This window comes from Sorex araneus, chromosome 3, assembly GCF_027595985.1.
Source record: "Sorex araneus isolate mSorAra2 chromosome 3, mSorAra2.pri, whole genome shotgun sequence".
NCBI lineage: Eukaryota > Metazoa > Chordata > Mammalia > Eulipotyphla > Soricidae > Sorex > Sorex araneus.
Window position 1 is genome coordinate 154,272,856 of NC_073304.1, and position 17,649 is coordinate 154,290,504.

General features: G+C 54.9%; 1 long non-coding RNA gene across 1 annotated transcript; it reads right to left on the minus strand.

The window, feature by feature from the left end:
* Nucleotides 1-1,575: 1,575 nt before the first annotated feature.
* On the minus strand, nt 1,576-10,290 carry LOC129403620 (uncharacterized). The gene is made up of 3 exons (XR_008629339.1): nt 10,163-10,290; nt 2,930-3,092; nt 1,576-1,812 (listed from the first exon to the last, which is right to left on the minus strand). It is a non-coding gene; the product is annotated as an uncharacterized LOC129403620 (long non-coding RNA).
* Nucleotides 10,291-17,649: the final 7,359 nt, after the last annotated feature.

Below are 17,649 nucleotides of genomic sequence, written 5' to 3' on the forward strand. Positions count from 1 at the left end.
GCTCTTCATGACCAATCACAGCTCGTGCTTGGTGGCCCCTGGCCAGGCCTGTAGGGGACCTGGGAAGCAGAGCCCCTTTGGAAGGATGGAGAATGTTCCAGCCACTTTGACAGCACTGGTCTCTGGTTGCAGGTTCATCCTGCTGTGCCTCAGAGTGCTCCCTCTTGTTTGTAGGTGAGACTCTCGGTCCCTGGGCGCATCTTCGTCCTTCCTGCAGTGCCGGACTGCTTCCTCTAGGAAGCATCCCATGAACACTGGCAGCATGGGGATGGCCGTGCTCTGGGCTGCTGCAGAGAGGGCTCTTCCCTCCAGCCTCACGCTAGGGCTTCTTGGTTACCTGAGGGCCCTGAGGGCAGCTGTGGAGTCCACTGTGACTGCTGGACCCCCTTGCCCAGACTCTCTCCAGATGCAGATGGGGTTTTCAATAAGTATTTGTTGGGTGAACAAATGAATCACTAACTGAATAACAGTGGGTAGTTGGGTAGATGGATGAACTATGGAAGACAAATAATCACTTGGATAAAGACGTGGACAGAAGGATGAATGTTGGAGATCTTTCTTTACAGACATCACATTTAATAGTGATATAATGTTTGCTCCAAGGATAGCCCATAAATATCTCGTGATTGTTGACAGTTCTTAATTGCATGTTGACTCATCTGCTGCACGTCTGCTCCACGAAACCGGGTTTCACCATGAGTAGAAACAATGCACTTCCTCGTCACCAGTGACTGTTACGATATTTGGCACATAGTGATTACTGATGTTTCTGAATAAATTATTTGAAGAGAAGATTAACATTCAGGCTGAGATTCTACTACAAAACAAAAATGAAAATCCTTGGGTTTTCACCTCAAACAAAAGAAAACTTTTATTTGGTTTTGGTCTTCAATTTGGGAGCTACATTTGGCTGTGCTCAGGGATCACTCCTGGCAGACTTAGGTTTCAGGGTTGAATCCGGATTGACCACATGCAAGGCAAGATTCCTACACACTGTACTATCGCTCCAGCCCACAAAGGAGCATTCTGAAATAAAATTATCTGAATTTCTATTCAGGCTTCCAGTGCCCAAGCTCCCAAGTTGAATGTAGAGACATTGCCTTATCCTACAAGCAGTAATCAAAAAACAGGAAACCATACCAAAGCAAGTCTTTTATATCATCACTAATTGGATGGTGAAATTGTCTCATTTTTTGCTCGTATGAATTTATTTGATTTCTTGGAAGAATTAACATTTTAATATAGCTTGGTCATTGGTATTTCAAAGTGCCCATTTATGTTCTGTCTTTGTCAATTTTCCTATTAGGATCTTAATATTTTTCTTACCAATATAGGCATGAGCTCTTCAGATCATTTATCTTTGATTACTGTAACTCTTTCTATTACATTTTTATTACTTTCCTTTCAATGTACAGTTTTTTAATATTGCCAAGTCCATCGTTGCTTATCCCATCACTTTTATGCCTAGAATATCCATTTTTATTTAAAGGTAAGTGAGGAATTATTTTTTTTATTTAAATATGGTCTTAGTTTTCCCTGTTAATACAGATCTGCTTTGATATGGTTTTAGATGTTCTGAGCTGTTTCTTTTTCCCAAAGAAGGTGCCCTTGACCCAGCAGTGTTGTTCCATCGCCTTTCTTTCCCACACTCAGACTTGCCTCTTCCATTCCTAAAGGTCCTCCAGCTATGCAGGCTGCAGCACTCTCTCCCCTTCCTCACCGTGGAACTATTTTGGCTGTGGTGTCTATGGCACATTTGAATAGATGGTAAACACTTCATTCTTCTCTGTCGCAATTCTCAGCTATTTTCACCTATTTTTTTTTAAAAAAAACTTAATATGTACTCACCTGCTGCTTCTGAACAACATCTGAAATGACATTCATCCTAGGAATGAAGATGGGGCCGAGAGACAGTCCAGCAATTAAGGAGCGGACCTTGCATGCAGCTAACCCCAGATCAAATCCCAGTGCTACATGCACCCCAAGCATGGCCAGATGCAGCCCTGGAGGCCCCTGAGCACCTTGGTGTGGCTGCATAACTGCAGGGCCTGGAATGGAATTGGCTATCACGTTACCAAGAACTGCAGGGAGTGAGTCCCACGCCCCCTGAGTACCACATGGGACTTGCCCACACCCAGAAAAGATAGGCATGAACCTGGGAAAGAGCTGGCATCTTCCCAACACTGCTCTCTCTCTCTTCTCTCTCTCTCTCTCCTCTCTCTCTCTCCCCTCTACTCCCCCTCCCCCTCTCTCTCCCCTCTATCTTCTCTCTCTCCCTCCCTCCCTCCCTCCCTTTCATATTTGGGCTCTTCCTGCAGGCAATGGCTCTCCGTGCAACGTGGGAAACGTCCTGGCAGCTCTCCCTGGAGTGTGTATTCCCACATGGGCTGGAGCTACCGGTAGGAGAAACTCATCTTCAGCTCCTTCACAGCCCCAATGAATGTCGGGATCTGAAACACTTTTGACAAACTGGGTCAAAAGGCAGATGAAAAATGAGATTCAAAAAGTGACATCAAGGCTTATTTTTAGAAAATAAAAAAGCCACCCGGAAGCCTGCCCTGTGGTTTTGCCAGCTGTCCTCACAGGCATCTGGGGGCTGAGTGTTTGGGGTTAATTGATCCTGAAATTCCTTTTGCTCTCAGAGCTCCCAGCAGCCAGTGCAAAAAATCCATCCACACATGCTCACCTGGGCATGACGTGGGCTCGGCCACTGGCCGGGCCCAGCCGTGCCAAGTCAAGCCCCCTTGCCTCCAGCTTGAGCCTGGGACAGTCAGAGCTGGGCAGGCAGGTGTGGGCTGCCGGGGGTGGACCCCCAGTGCTCAGTGCTGTAGAAGGGAGGCCGTGCTGAGACCCCTCAACCCTAGCAGACACAGCTTGGCAGATCTGCCCAGGTCAGAGCTGGCTGGACACTGTGAGTCTCATCGCTCACCTCCACAGGGTCAGGAGCACAGGACTCGGTGCTGCGCAGCTTGTGCACCACGGAGCGGGGGAGCAGCACCCAGGGAAGGAGCTCATCACAACATTAGGCCTCTGCCCAGCGAGGGGGTAGCTCAGGCAGTACAGGGCGCCTGAACACCTGTGGAAAACAACGCCTGCAAAAGAGCCAGGCAGCCTTCTGGGGAGAGGGCGACCGGCCCAGGGGAGTCTGCACTGAGTGTCCGGGTTTGATTTCCAGACACACAGAACAAGGAGTAGCCCCTGGGGCCCACCCTGGGGCCCTTTCTGGGGATCAACACCCAGGTCCCCCATCAGAGCCACCCACCTCACAGGAGCCCTCAGTCTGCTGGAGCCAAGGAGGTTCTGGAAACTTCTAGTGCACCAGTTCCTTCCTACCTGACTATGCCATCCACCGGATGGCCATTCTGGCAGGGTCCCTGGGGACTTTCTCCTGCCCCTTTCCAGAAATAGGCGCCAAAGTTTCTACCCCCTCCACCGCTGAGAATACAGGCTACAGTCCAGGGTTGCCCCCAGGGTCCCAGGACACCTGCAGTTCCCTTGGGGCTAAGGTCAGGGGTGAGGAGGGTGAGGGTGGAGCTGGTGACTCCAGGAGGGAAAGAAATTGTTGGAAATCTGGGTGTTCTGTCCGAAAGCCCCAGAGAATGCAGACAGGGCCTGTCCCCTGGCCTAAAGGTCCCCAAATTTTTAGTTCTGCTGACAGCACCTGCATCTTCTAATTGGGCCCCAGAAACCAAGGATGAGACGCGGAGAGGTGGGGGGTGGGAGGTGTGTGGCTGTGCACAGCGGCTCCCGGGCTGGGCTCGAGCTGTGTGGACCATCCAGAACATACACTGGCTCAGGTATGCGGGTCAGGATCCCCCCCTGCAGCCCAGGCCCACAGGCACCCCACTCCCTGCCAGGCTCTGCACACGGGGCACATCTGCTCTCATCTCCCAAACCCCATCTCAGTGGCCAGTCATGAGCCAGGACTCCAGAAAGGACAGAGTGGCCTGGGGGTGGGGGCGGGTCTCAGCTATGGGGCCACGTGGGACAAACTACGCTGGGTCCCGCCACCCTGCAATGGGAGCTTCAGCCTGTTTCATGGAGCCCTGGAGCCCGCCCGCCCCCGGGCCCTGGACCATGTGGACCCTCCGCAGCCCTAGCAGCCCACCACACGGTTCTGTGACTCTGGACCTCACCACACCTCATGCAGGGCTGGACAGACAGTGGCCCAGCCCAGCTCAGTGCCAGGCCCCTCACGGCCCCTGAAGACTGCAGGGATGGGGTGAGGGGGGCCCTGGGTGCACTGGGAACCTCCTGGTCCACACTGCATCCTCAGACCCGCATGCTGAGTCCCGTGGCCAAGTGGGCAGGGGACTCATGGGAGTGGCCAGAGGCCACCTGAGCACTTCTTGAGAGGATCCTTCCTCCCCTCACGTGTAGCCCCCCAAGACAATCTCTTTTGTAAGGAGACACATGCGTGACCCGCTGGGCTGGGTGGTCTCCTGCTCCTCTGGCTTTGGGGCTGGGCTCCAAGGGGTAGGAGGGCCAGAAGCCTAGGAGGACCCCACACAGCCATGAGAGGCCGGACCAGAGGAAGCTTTCCTGGTGCTGTCGCTGTAAAGACCCTGCTCCCAGCCCCACACGGCCATCTGAGTGCCCCCTCTCTGAGAGCTGAGGAGAAAAACTCCTGGAAGGGTGCCCGGAGCCTCCAGGGTGCCCCCTCCCTGCTGGCAGGAGAGAACATTGCCCCCTTCTTCTAAGGAAGAAAGAGCCTTTCTCTGTCCCCAGTACTGGTGTGGTGTTCAACCCGTCTTAATTGGGGAGAAAATATATATAATCTTCTTGCATTATTATTATTAAAGGCACAGTCTCAGTCCTTAGGGGTTTAGCCGTGCAGAGTCTCAGTGCAGCCACCCTAATTTCACATGCACCCCCACTCTCACAGGCACCCCATCCTCACAGGCACCGAATCCTCACAGACACCCACCCTCACAGGCACCCCACTCACAGGAACCCACTCTCACAGGGACCCCACCCTCACAGGGACCTTACCCTCACAGGCAACCCCCCTCACAGACACCCACCCTCACAGGCACCCCCCCTCACAGGGACCCCACCCTCACAGGCATCCCCACCCTCACAGGCACCCCCACCCTCACAGACACCCACCCTCACAGACACCTACCATCACAGGCACCCCCCTCACAGGGACCCCGCCCTCACAGACACCCACCCTCACAGGCACCCACCCTCACAGGCACCCCACCCTCACAGGCACCCCACCCTCACAGGGACCCACCCTCACAGGGACCCCACCCTCACAGGGTCCCCACCCTCACAGACACCCACCCTCGCAGACACCCACCCTCACAGGCACCCCCACCCTCAAGACACCCACCCTCACAGGGACTCTACCCTCACAGACACCCCCCCTCATAGACACCCACCCTCACAGGCACCCCACCCTCACAGGCACCCCACCCTCACAGGGACCCCACCCTCACAGGGCACTGTGCAGTGGTAGCTCACCAGGGCCCTGTGTCATGGCAAGAGCTGAGCCCCAGGTCTCATGTCCCCCCGCCCCTGGACAGCTGTAGGATAGAGCAATGGGGAGCCTGGCACCACAGGCAGCTCTGTACGGCCAGTGCCCGCTCCCTGGCCAGTGCCTTCAGGAGCCACCAGCTTTTGATACAGCCTCTGCGCCCACCACCTCCGAATTCTGCAATCCCAGGCTTGGCAGCAGCCAGCCCAGAGCCTCCCTCCCTCCCTTGGGTCTGCCTCGGCTCTCGCTGCTCCTCTGCAGCTGTGATGGGGCTGTGGCGGCCACACCAAGCAAGCTCGGGGCCAACAGACCTCACTTCCCACTGTCCAGTGCCCGGGAGGTCACCTGCCAGCTAAGGTGTGATGCTGCACCTGGCATGCAGTGTCACACTTGGTGTAGGGGCCTGAGAGATGGCTCCACTCTGCATGCAGAGGGCCGAGCGTTGGAACCCGGCTACTGCCCACGTGCACCATGCTGGACCTGGGTTCCAAGACAGAGGATGCCATCTCAGAGCAGCGTGCCTGCTGGGAACAACCCTCGTGAGAGTGGACAGGACTGTGGTGCAGCAGTCCATCGTCCATCATCACAGCAGCGAAGTGCAGGGGCCGAGCCAGCCCTCAGAGCAAGCCGCACATACAGATAGCTCAGGACTGGCCAGAGACTCACCCCAGCTCATCCAGGCACACCTCGGGGCTCCAACAGTCCAGCTTGGAGGGGTGGTGGCCCTGACCCGGTGGCTACAGCTTCTGAGCATATCCTCAGGGCCTGACCCAGGGAAGTGGAAGGGGCTCGGGGCTGAGGGGAGCATTCTGGCATCAACCAACTCAGTGTGGATGAAATGTGGGTCCCAAGAGATGAAAGGAGGGGGCTGAAGTGATAGCACAGTGAGTAGGGCGTTTGCCTTGCACGAGGCCAACCTGGGTCGAGGCCAACCTGGGTTCGATTCCCAGCATCCCATACGGTCCCCCAAGCACTACGAGAGATAATTCCTAAGTGCATGAGCCAGGAGTAACCCCTGTGCATCCCTGGGTGTGACCCAAAAAGCAAAAAAAGAGAACAAAACAAAACAAAACCAAGAGATGAAAGGAAGGTTCTGGAAACTGCCTGCCACATTGCTGCCTCCAGCCTGCTCTGTGTGGAAACCTCTGTCCATTCTCAGTACTTCATGACCACAACTCCACTCCCAAGGGCCAGATGGACTCAGTGGCACAGGGAGGTGGGGGGACGAGCCCGGGAGAGGGAATTCACCTCTCAGCACCCCCCTTCCCAGGCAGCCCCAGGTCAGAGCAGAGCCCCCCCAGGCTGGAGGGACAGACACCGCCCCAGCATGCCCGGCTGCTGAGGGGGCCGGGCCCCGCATCCAGCCGACGAGGACAGAATGAACACGAGCTCAGCAGAAGGCAGCACAGCCTCGCTAGGCAGCTCGTGCAGAGCTAAATGCCACGTAATTCAGTTAAAGGAGAAGGAAGCAAACCTCATCACAGCAGAGGAAAACATGAGAACAACAAATAAACAGCTGCGTGGAGCTGGGAACAAGGAGTCCAATCTCCTGTATACACAGGAGGCGCGTCCCGTCCATGCACGCGGGATCTCCTGTCCACACAGCAGGGATGTCTCATCCATGCACGCGGGGTCTCCTGTCCAAACAGCAGGGACGTCCCGTCCATGCACGCAGGGTCTCCTGTCCACAAGGCAGGGAGGTCCTGTCCTTCCATGGCATCCAGCAGGGGCCGTGTTTTGAGATGCTATGAGCAGCTGAGGGCACACCTGAACCATGTGCCTGGACAGCAAGTGCCACAGGCCACAGGGCCCCTGTCCGTCAGAAATACCCTGTGTAGTTCTGAGGGGATCTGAGTCACACAGAGACCCAGAAAGACTCAAAGACACACACAGACACACACAGAGACACACATTCTAGCATAGCAGAACTTTATAAAAACCCTGGGCTCTGCAAAGGAAAGTTCTGGGCTTGCCAATGTGCCCTGTGGAGCCCTGCCAGGACTAGCCCCTCCCAGGGTCTGGTCTGCCCCCTGCCACCGTCCAGATGCCACACAAGTGTGTAAGAGCCTCCCATCCCAGGAGGTCTGTAGGGGATCCTCTTGCCTGAGTTGCTCTATGCACCCCTTGTCTCCTGTTTCCAGATGGACAGACTGTGTCCATATCATATGTCCAGGGTGCGGGCAGCGCCCGACAGAGAAACAGGAGCAGATGGAGACACAGGAAATGAAGCAAGAGCACAGGGAGATCTTGTGTGAGGGGAACATGGGGTCTGCCGCAGATAGGCCCACAGTCCCAGCAATTCACCACAACAGTTGTATCCGCCCAGAAGCCACCTCAGCCTCACACGGGTGCAGGCACTGCCCAGCTGAGTGACCACAGCCCTTTCCGTGGCCACTGCACAGCTGCCAACAGGCAGAGCCTGCAAGCTTGGGAAGGGCTGGCCACCCTCCCCTGCTGTGGTGCAGAGGAGGTGGGGACTCGAGGACTGGTTGTCCCTGCACTCAGCATCGCAGAGCTGGCCCCATCTGTCTCACAGAGCACCAGTACACCGGCTCCTTGGTCACGCTCAGGAGACCCCGCACTTGACAGGGATCTCTCGGCCTCAGGGAATGACACATCCATGGCTGGGGGCGGATTCTCCGGCTCAGGGGGTTCAGCGGTGGGACAGACACCCCCACGCTCTGCCTGAGTCTCCACACCCCCAGAGACTGGGGACTGCAGCACCAGACTCAGCACCGCTGACCTCTCTGCTCTCAGCAGTCCTGAGGGACCCTGGCCAGCCTGCTGCTGCAGAGAGCGCATGGAACTTTCTAGATTCCCCAGCCTCTGCCACTCGCTCCAGGATGCAGTGTCCCCACGTGGTCCTCTGCAGCCCTCAAAGACCTTCTCCGTCCTGTGAGGGAAGTCCTGGCCCCCAGGAGGGCGAGCTCAGAGACCCACTCTCTGCTCTGCTGGACAGACTTGTGAATTGTTTTGTTCTGTTTTGTTTGGGTGCCATACCCGGCAGTGCTCAGGCATTACTCCTGGCTCTGCACTCAGGAATTCCTCCTGCTAGGATTCAGGAGTTATATGGGGATGCAACCAGGATCAGCGCCTGCAAGGCAAGTGCCCTCCCCATTGTGCTATCCCTCTGGCCCCCTGGATGAATCTGTTGGGATCCCCACGCTTGGCTCTGAGAAGCTCTGCCTGGCCCCTGGATTTTGGAGGAGACCAGGCAGGTGCTGGGGCTCCTCTTCACCAGGCCGCTGCCCCAGCTCAGCCCCCGGGCTATCCGAGGGTGCTGCACCCCCACAGTGAAGGTCAGGAAGACCCCAATGTGTGCTCGAGGCCAGGGTGTGGCACGTCACAGCCAGCTTCCTTCCCACCGCCCTCTGTGACCCGCCCCAGAGTAGCCTCTTGGGTGTCATAGTGACAGCAGCTGCCCCAGGACACAGCACCCTCTGCCTGCTCTCAGCTCCAGCCAGGGTCAGCAGCTGCCCCCCAGAACACGGCCACCCTCCCCCTGCTCTTGGGTCTGGCCAGGAGTGGGAAGTAGGTCTTTCAGCTCCCAGCAGAGGCCCACGCGCCTTCCCGCCTCCAGACCCCGTGTTCCCCTCACACAAGATCTCCCTGTACTCTTGCTTCATTTCCTGTGTCTCCATCTGCTCCCGTTTCTCCCTCTGTTGCTGCTCCCACCCTGGACACATGACATGGCCACAGTCTGTCCCCTCTGCTTTTTCCTGTTGGCCCCACGAGTCCTGGCTCCAAGCTGCTGCTTCCCTGCCTTTCCCCCTTGAGCAGAGGCATCATCTGGAGCCCTGGCTATAGTGTCCCCACATCGTCCCCCTGGCTGGGCACTCCAGCAGTGGGTCCCTCATGTCTGCAGCTGCTCTGGGGTTCCATGGAACCCTCCAAGGCTTAAGGGACCTGGTGGTCATTTCTGGCCCTACTACAGACCCCAAGGGGTTCCCTGCAAAGGCCAGGGCATCCAGGAGGTGCTGCCCAACTTTCCTGTGCACAGGGAACACATCTCAACCTCCACCCTGGGACAGCGGGTCCCCTTCTTTTGGCCTCGTGTTGGGGGACTCTCAGCCCCATACCCCCAGCCTCCAGCAGCTTTCCCAGGTCCAGCACACCAGCCTGACCCAATCATTGACTCCAAACTTTGGCCCTGAAGTGACTGACATTGTTCTCGGTGTTTACGGAGGTGCAGAGACAGCACAGCGGGTCAGACGCATGCTTACTGCACCAATCTGGGTTCGAGCCCCGCACAGCACCAGCTCTGAGCAGAACAACTGACCCCCTGCCTGGTTGGTTATCACCGGGTCACCAGGTTATCACCTGGTTGGTTATCTCCTGGTTGGTTATCACCCTGAGCTCTGCACTTCCTGGGCCACACTTGGGAGCCCCCGCCCCAAATCCCTCAGTGGTCCTAAACAGCACTCGGGGCTTTCCCTAAGAAAGCTGTTTGTCCAGCTGGCCCTGTATGTAGTGGACCTGGTCCCATCCCGGCATCCACCCCCACCAGGAGTGATCCCTGTGCACAGAGCCAGGAATGAATCTGAGCACCACCAGCTGTGTCCAAAAATCATACAGGAGAATCTGACTCTGCTGCACACCCAGCTCGACCATCATCCTCACTTCTTCCTCTTCCCTAGCTGCCTCTGGAAATCAGAGTCCTTGAGGCCATGCGGGTCTTACCACGTTCCTTCATGGAGACAGTTTCTTGACTCCTGAGATTCTCCTCTTCCACTCACATGCAGGTGCTCATGCCTCCTTTGATAGACAGAAACAGGCGCTGGGGGCAGCTCGGGCTAGCCAGGAGCGCTGCATGCACAAGGACCAAGGTTGCACGCCCCCAGTGCTGTGCTACCCCCAAGTACCCCAAGCACTAAGACATCCATCCAGCTTGACCAAGTATCACCAGGAACCCCTGATAACTGCTTGGGAGGGCCCTCCAAACACAAATAAGAAAAGAACCAATGGGTGGGAAGTACCGACCATCTGCCAGGCCCTGGACTGGGGCTTTGTAGGGACTGGGGGTGCATCCTGGGCCTGGCACTCAGCTGCCGTGGCCGACAGTGGGAAATAAATAAGAAACGGGCTGGAGCAATAGCACAGCAGAGAGCAGGTTCCTTCTCCAGAGAGCTGGAGAGGAATCGCTGGGAAGGAATCGCCTTCTTTCCCAGCGATTCCCAGCCAACCTGGGTTCGATTCCCCGAGCACAACCAGGAGTCATTTCTGAGTGCAGAGCCAGGAGTAACCCCTGAGCATCACCGTGTGTGACCCAAAAAGCTTAAATAAATAAATACATAAATAAATACATACATACATAAATAAGCTGACAAGGACGACCCCATGAAATAGGAGGGAAGGGACCCACGTTTTGGGGGGTTGGGAGGCACTCAGCAGAGTTCAGGGGCTACTCCTAGCTCTGTGCTCTGCCCCGAGCATGGTATTGGTACCAGAGATTCAAACCAGGGTCACAGTTGCATGCAAGGCCTGAAGCCTGAGCTCCGTCCCAGGCCACATTCTTCCTCCTTGAGGGGACCTGACCTCCTCTTCCTTCCCTGCCTTCATCTCTGCTCAGCGGCCAGAGCACTGCCTGCCCCTCTGCCCCACCTCCCCACACCATGCTGGGAGTACTCAAATATCCCCGAGATCCCCATGGACCCCCTAGGTGTGTCCCTGCCATGCACAGCTGGTGCGGAACCACATCTACTCCTGCTCCTCTGGCTTCCACGAGAGCAATCAGCTGGAGAGGAAGAGTAGCAGCCTCAGTCAGGCTCCCCTCGCCTCGGGATTCTCCACAGAGCTCTGGCTTCCCCAGCAGGAGAACTTCAAATAAAATTAGACCTGCTCTCTGCTGAAGAAGGCCTGGCCCAGCTGATGGTCCATGGCTCATAACCCGTGTTTGCTCCCTCGTGGGGAAGGAAGCAGGGGTGGGACACACTGTTCCCTGAGCTCCCCATTCCAGGGCCTCACCCCTCCCAGCCTGCCTGCTTCGTCCATAGCATCAGCCCAGCTCGCACCTCTGGAATCAGAAATCAGTTTCTGCATTCTAGCATCACCAGGAGACTCCTGAGACTTCCAGATGGGGGAGGGGGGAAGGGGCACTGTCCCAGAGCAGAGTTCCTTCAGCCCTTGCCACTTGCCACCCCTGTGCACCTGAAAAGCACAGCCCGACCAAACACCAAAGCCCAACTCTGCCCCAGGGGCGGCTAAATTGACTCTTTAGCATCACACACTTGGAAACCTGTTGTCACAGGGCGGGAGAGATAGTCCAGCAGGTTGGGTGCTCACCTTGCACTCAGCTGACCGGGGTTCTATCCCCAGCACCCTGAGCCTTTCCAGGAGTGAGCCCTGAGAACCGCTAACGGTGCAACCCTCCCCAAGTAAACAACAACCAGAAAGCCTTTTCCCTTTATGGTTTACCCAAACCCTTCATTCCCCTCCCGGGGGTGCGGGGCAGCCATGGCAGAGTCTGGTGGGGTTTGGGTGCAACGTGTCTCATCCCTACGCAGAGAGTAAATGAAGATGTCCAAAGCTCTCCCTGCCTTGGTTCTCGGGGCTGGGGTGAGGAACAGGAGAAGCCTGCCCCACACTCCATCCTAGGCTCTCCTGGAGACATGATTACCAAGGACCGGAAGAGACTGTGAGCACAGAAGTCTCCCCGTCCCAGCCCCAGCCCTCGAGAGCCTTCCCAAGAGATGCCAGGTGCTGTCACTCCTCTTTCCCACCTTCTCCCCCATCTGGTGCAGACTTGGACTCTCAGTTCAGAAGCTAATTCTCGTCCAAATTAGTCCATCACACAGATAGAATTAGAAGCTGGGCAATGATTTGGAAAGCACAATCAATTTAGTGCCATTGTTCTCCGTGTCTGTCAGCTCCACCAATGATGAAGAACGTGCCTATGCATTCTGGGTGTTGGAGAGGCACAAGGATGCTGGGACCAGGGAGAGTTGAGCAGGACAGGAGTCATGCCCCCAAGAACAGGCCCCCAGAGAGGGCAGGGCAGGTGCCAGCTGAGCCTCAGTTTCCTCCCTTGGAACGAGGGACTGGTGAGAGCCACCCGACTCATCGCAGGGGGCTCCTTAAGGACCAAAAGCCCAATTTATGTGCTGTCTCACTCATTCACTCATTCATTCTTTTGTTTTTGGTTTGGGGGCCACACCTGGCTGTGCTCAGGGCTTACTCCTGGTTCTGCACTCAGAGATCACTCCTGGCTATACTTGGGGACCATATGGGATGCCAGGGATCCATGTCAGGTTGGTTGTGTGCAAGGCAAGATTTCTGTCCATTATACTATCACTCCGGTCCCAAAATTTATTCATTTGAGCCCCAAAGTCACTCTTCCTGATAATCAATCAAGTTGGATGCTTCAATTCTCAGACCCTGAAGAGCCGGAGGAAACCAGAGAAATGTGAATATGCTTGTGGGCCAAGAAGTGCTGGGGACCGACCCAGATTCCTATGCTGCAAAGCACAGAACCCTGACACTGTGCTATCTCCCTGGGTCCGGTTCATTCTTTCCATTCTCGTAAGCTTTCATAACACCTGATTTTGGTGAGGAATCTAGCTTGTGTCCAGATGAAAAGGCTGATTTGATGAAATAGATAGACACAGCTGAACTAGAGAGTTCCTGTGAGAGTCTCCACTGACCAAAATAAATAGCAGGGTTGGCGGTGGTGGTGTGGTGATGGTGGGGGTCATGGTGATGGTGATGATGGTGGTGATGGTGGTGGTGGTAGGGGCATAGTGATAATAATGGAGATAGTAGTGATAGTGATGGTGGATCATAGTGGTGGTGATGATGATGCTGGTGATATAAATAGTTATGTTGCTGCAATGTGGTGGTGGTGATGGTGGTAATAGTGACCGTGGTGGTGGAGCGGTGGTGATGGTGTTGTGGTGGTGATGCTCATGGGGATTGTAATAGTGATGGTGCTGAGATATTCCCCACAGAGAACTCTGCCAGACACGCCTAATTTTAATGTTCAGTGAGTGTTCCTCCCTTCGCTCATCTTGGTTATGAGATTAAAATGCTTTTATATGAACCAAACAATATACATATTTTATGAATACATTTCTCTGCCTGTTTAATTGGAAGATCTTGAAGACAAATAGTGAGATTCGCCACTCCACCCTCGACGAGTGGTCTCAGGAGGCTCCAGCGGCTGCCCTGGCTCTCCCCTCTCTGGGGTACAACTTTGCAGGATGGCTGAATCCCAGGAAGTTTCTTTCCTCCCTCCCTCACCATGCCCAGCTCTGAAGCCAAAGTGTCTATTTTCTCATTGCTAAAGATCCAAGTTCTTTTATCACAAATCAATCTGCAGAAATCCACCAAGACTAGAGTGTATTCCAGGGAGCAAGGATAAAGTTCATCAGAAATGCCTCACCTTGCATCTCTGATCTTCCCCATATTTCCCTCTTCCCTTAATCGTCATCCAGAACACAGACATCCCAGCCCTACCCTGTGTTCAGAGCATTAAATATGGCTTCAGATTGAGGGTGTTCTATGCTGACATTCCCATGGGCACTGTAAGGTTCTACTAGCTTGTCTTTGAGGAGTCTGTTGGCAGAGCTTTGGGATCATTCTCACTTCTTCAGCAGCGGTCACTTCCAAGGTGGACTGGCCCTTGGAATAGATGAACCGAGGCTGGGACCTTTTGGGTCATCAGCAATAAGCCTTAGAAAACTGATTTTCAAGTTTTACCAGTGGCCCCAGCCTGTAACTCACAATGGACCAGAGATAATAGATCTGGGGTCCCTTTAATTCAGGAATCCATGAACCTTATGTGCCCCAGATCATCCAGCCACTGTCTAAAACAATATTTTCATCCCCTTCTGCTTTCTCCAACAAGTACCTCACAGGCACTCAGCAAACACTGAAGAGATTTTGATGAAAGAATAACAGACAGAAGAGAACAGCTGGAACCTCTGATTTGTGAAATAACCAAGAAGCTAAAGGGCACTTAGCGCTCATTGGCTAACAGGAAAGGCTCATTGTCATGTCTGCATGGAGACACACACGTGTGCGCTTCACCTCCTCCCGCCCACTCCAGGCAACATCACTCTGGGGTGTGCTGCTCACTCTCCCCACACTTCACACTGTTTTTCACTAAAGTGCATAATGCTTTCAGGCTGAGGTCACATCCCTGATCTAGCTGAGTCTCACCATTCGAAACTGTGGTTCACTTTGGTCTTCTCCAGTTCTCTGCAGATACCTCATTTGTCCCTCAAAGCTTTATGGAGCTGCCACTTTCAAGAAGAGCCCATCTTTGTCAACAGCCCATCTTTGACACACAGAACAAGACCTGGCCACAAGACTGGGTGCAAGTGTCAGCCTGGCTCTACCATGCCCTCCTGCCTGCCCGCGCTGGACTACCACCCTCCAGCCCTTGCTTCTCCTCCTCCTCCTCCTCCTCCTCCTCCTCCTCCTCCTCCTCTTCCTCCTCCTCCTTCTCCTTCTTCTTCTTCGTTGTCGTCATTTCACAGTGAAATGACAAAGTTATTCATAACTGTGTTTCATGTATACAGTATTTCAACACTGATCTCTCCACTAGTTTCCACTTCCCTCTACCAACCCCCCTACCCCTTTTGCCTCCCACTTACTAGTCTGCTTATACAAAATGTGCTTTTTTTAAATAAGTTTTTGCACTTAAAGTAGTTTAGAGTGCTGTTTCTGATAGGTTTCACACATAGCATCACCAAATTCCAGCACCACCTCCTCCTCCCTGTTGAAGACTTCCCTCCACCATACACATTGCCCCCTCCCTGTCCTGCCCCCCAGTCCCCTCAGGTGGCATGTTTCCTACAGAACACTATTTCTCATGTTCTTTGTTTCCATTGTTTTTGGGTATTCATTATTCCACCCCCAAGGACCCAAAAACAAAACGAGAAAAGATATTGGCATCCCACGTTCCTTGCAGGACTATCCACAATAGCCCAAATCTGGAAACAACCCAAATGTCCAAGAATAGATGATGGAAACTCTAGTACATACACACAATGGCCGCATGAGAAGATAAAGCCGTGAAACTTGCTGCTACTTGGGAGCCAGCAGCGTCTCATGCTGAGCGAGGTTGGCCAGAGAAGGAGAGACCGGCACAGATGATCTCTCCTATAAAGCATATCCAGAAACTGCTTCTGTCCAGATGTTTGTCTGGGGCTTCTGGGGCTTCTGGCCACGGTGCTGAAACTCTGAGACCCACACAGGAGACTGTGAAAGCGCAGTAGTGAGGATTTAGAGTGCTTGCTTTGCTGAATGAGGAATTGGAGACCAGAAAGCCCAAGATGGTTAGCTTTCCACTCACAGAAAACAGAGCTGGAGAATTGGACATGTCGGGTGCGTGCTCTCAGCCTCTGGGGCCCCAGAGACCAGCGGAAAGACAAGATGACTGGCCTCCCCACCAGACCTTGAGCGTGGGGGCCAAGAAGGAGCCCCATTTCCTGCCTGCAGGTCTGTGTGCAGCCATCCCAGCCAGGGCACCTGGGCACAGCCACGCTGACAGGGGGCTTCCTCAGAGGCGGGTGCCATTGCCCTGCCTGCTGCCCCGGCTACCCTTCCCCACCACTTCTCTGAGTCCAAGCTGGAGCTCTTCCTGTCCAACCAGCCCACCTCCCTGCCACTTCCCAAGTACCTCCTGGCAAGACTCTTGCTTATTTCACCCAGCAGACCTGGCAAGGAGTGACCTTTCATCTTGGCTTCCTATGGTCAGTGAGGCTGTCCACGAGGGCTGAGTGACTTGTGTGCAGCGGCAGAGTCCACAGGTCACGCCACATGCAGGTCAGCAAATAAGACAAAGGTGCATGGACTCCAAGTGCAGCCACCACCCTGTTGGCTCCAGGGCAGGTAAAGGAAAGACAAAGATCTGAGTAACCTTGAGAGGGAGGGTCAGTGCCCAGGACCCTGGGCAGGTAAAGTGGTTCTGGAGCCTTGTTACCTAGAACATTCCTTCCTTTGAGGGAGGGGTTATCTGTTTTGTTTTGATCCCTAGCTGTGCTCGGGGATCACTCCTGGCAGTACTGAGGGGGCAGTGGATCCAACCCAGGTCAGCAACATGCAAGGCAAATGCCTCAACCCCCAAACTCTCTCGGAAGCCCTTGTTCTAAACTGACAGTGTTTCTACCATGAGGAGTCGTGGGAGCCAGACCCTTGGGAAAATGACACGAACTGCAGCTTGGGGACCATGTCCCCCACCTGCCAGCCTCTGCACTCCACGATGGCCCTGGCTCTGGTCTCAGTCATCCCTGAAACAGCTGTTCCTCTGTCACCTCCTCATCTTTCAGTGATGGGCACATGGGAAAGGGGAACACGTGCACCATCCTCACCAGCATTGTGGTACAGAAAGCAGCCATCTGGGTGGGGATGGGCTGGACCAAAGTAGGCATGCAGAAAACAGGGAGGAAGGGAGGAAAGAAGGGAGGGAAGGAGAGAAGAGGAGAGAAAGAAGGATGGAAGAAGGAAGGGAGGGAGGAAGAAGGGAAAAATGAAGGAAGGAAGGAAGGAAGGAAGGAAGGAAGGAAGGAAGGAAGGAAGGAAGGAAGGAAGGAAGGAAGGAAGGAAGGAAGGAAGGAAAAGGAAGGGAGGAAGGGAGGAAGGAAAGAAGGGAGGGAGGGAGGGAGGAGCTGAAGCCACCATGAGCAGAAACCCTGATCTCCGCATCTTGAAAGGAAAGAGCGACAGACGTCCAGGCAGGAAGTGGCTTCTATAGAAACTCTGCTGACCCCTAGGCACAGGCTGTGTGACCAGAGCTGGAGCAGCAGCTGCATCCATCAAACCGCTGAGTAGACGAGGGGGCGGGGGGGCTCACAGGTCAGCCTGCACGTCTCCCCAACCCTGAGCAGAGACTGTCTCACCCCACAGCCCTGCTCCCTGCCCTCTCCCTCTCCCTCTCTGCCTGCATCTCCTTGCCTGTGCCCTGTGCCGCAGCTCTCCAGCTCTCCCCTCCCCCCTTCTGCGGGACTCAGCGGTTCCCCCACCCACTTGCCAAGCCCCTCCAGGGACCCTCCAGCCTGTAGCCTGTTGACTTCCCCTTCTGGCTCTCTCAACATCTGTGTTTATCCTGCGTGTTTGCTTGCCCGTTCCATCCACGGAGGCTCTCCTCGCTCGGATGCCAGCGTGCAGCCCAGAGATAGACTCTGCCTGCTGGTGCCAACTCCTCAGTGGTGAAAGTCCAATGCCAT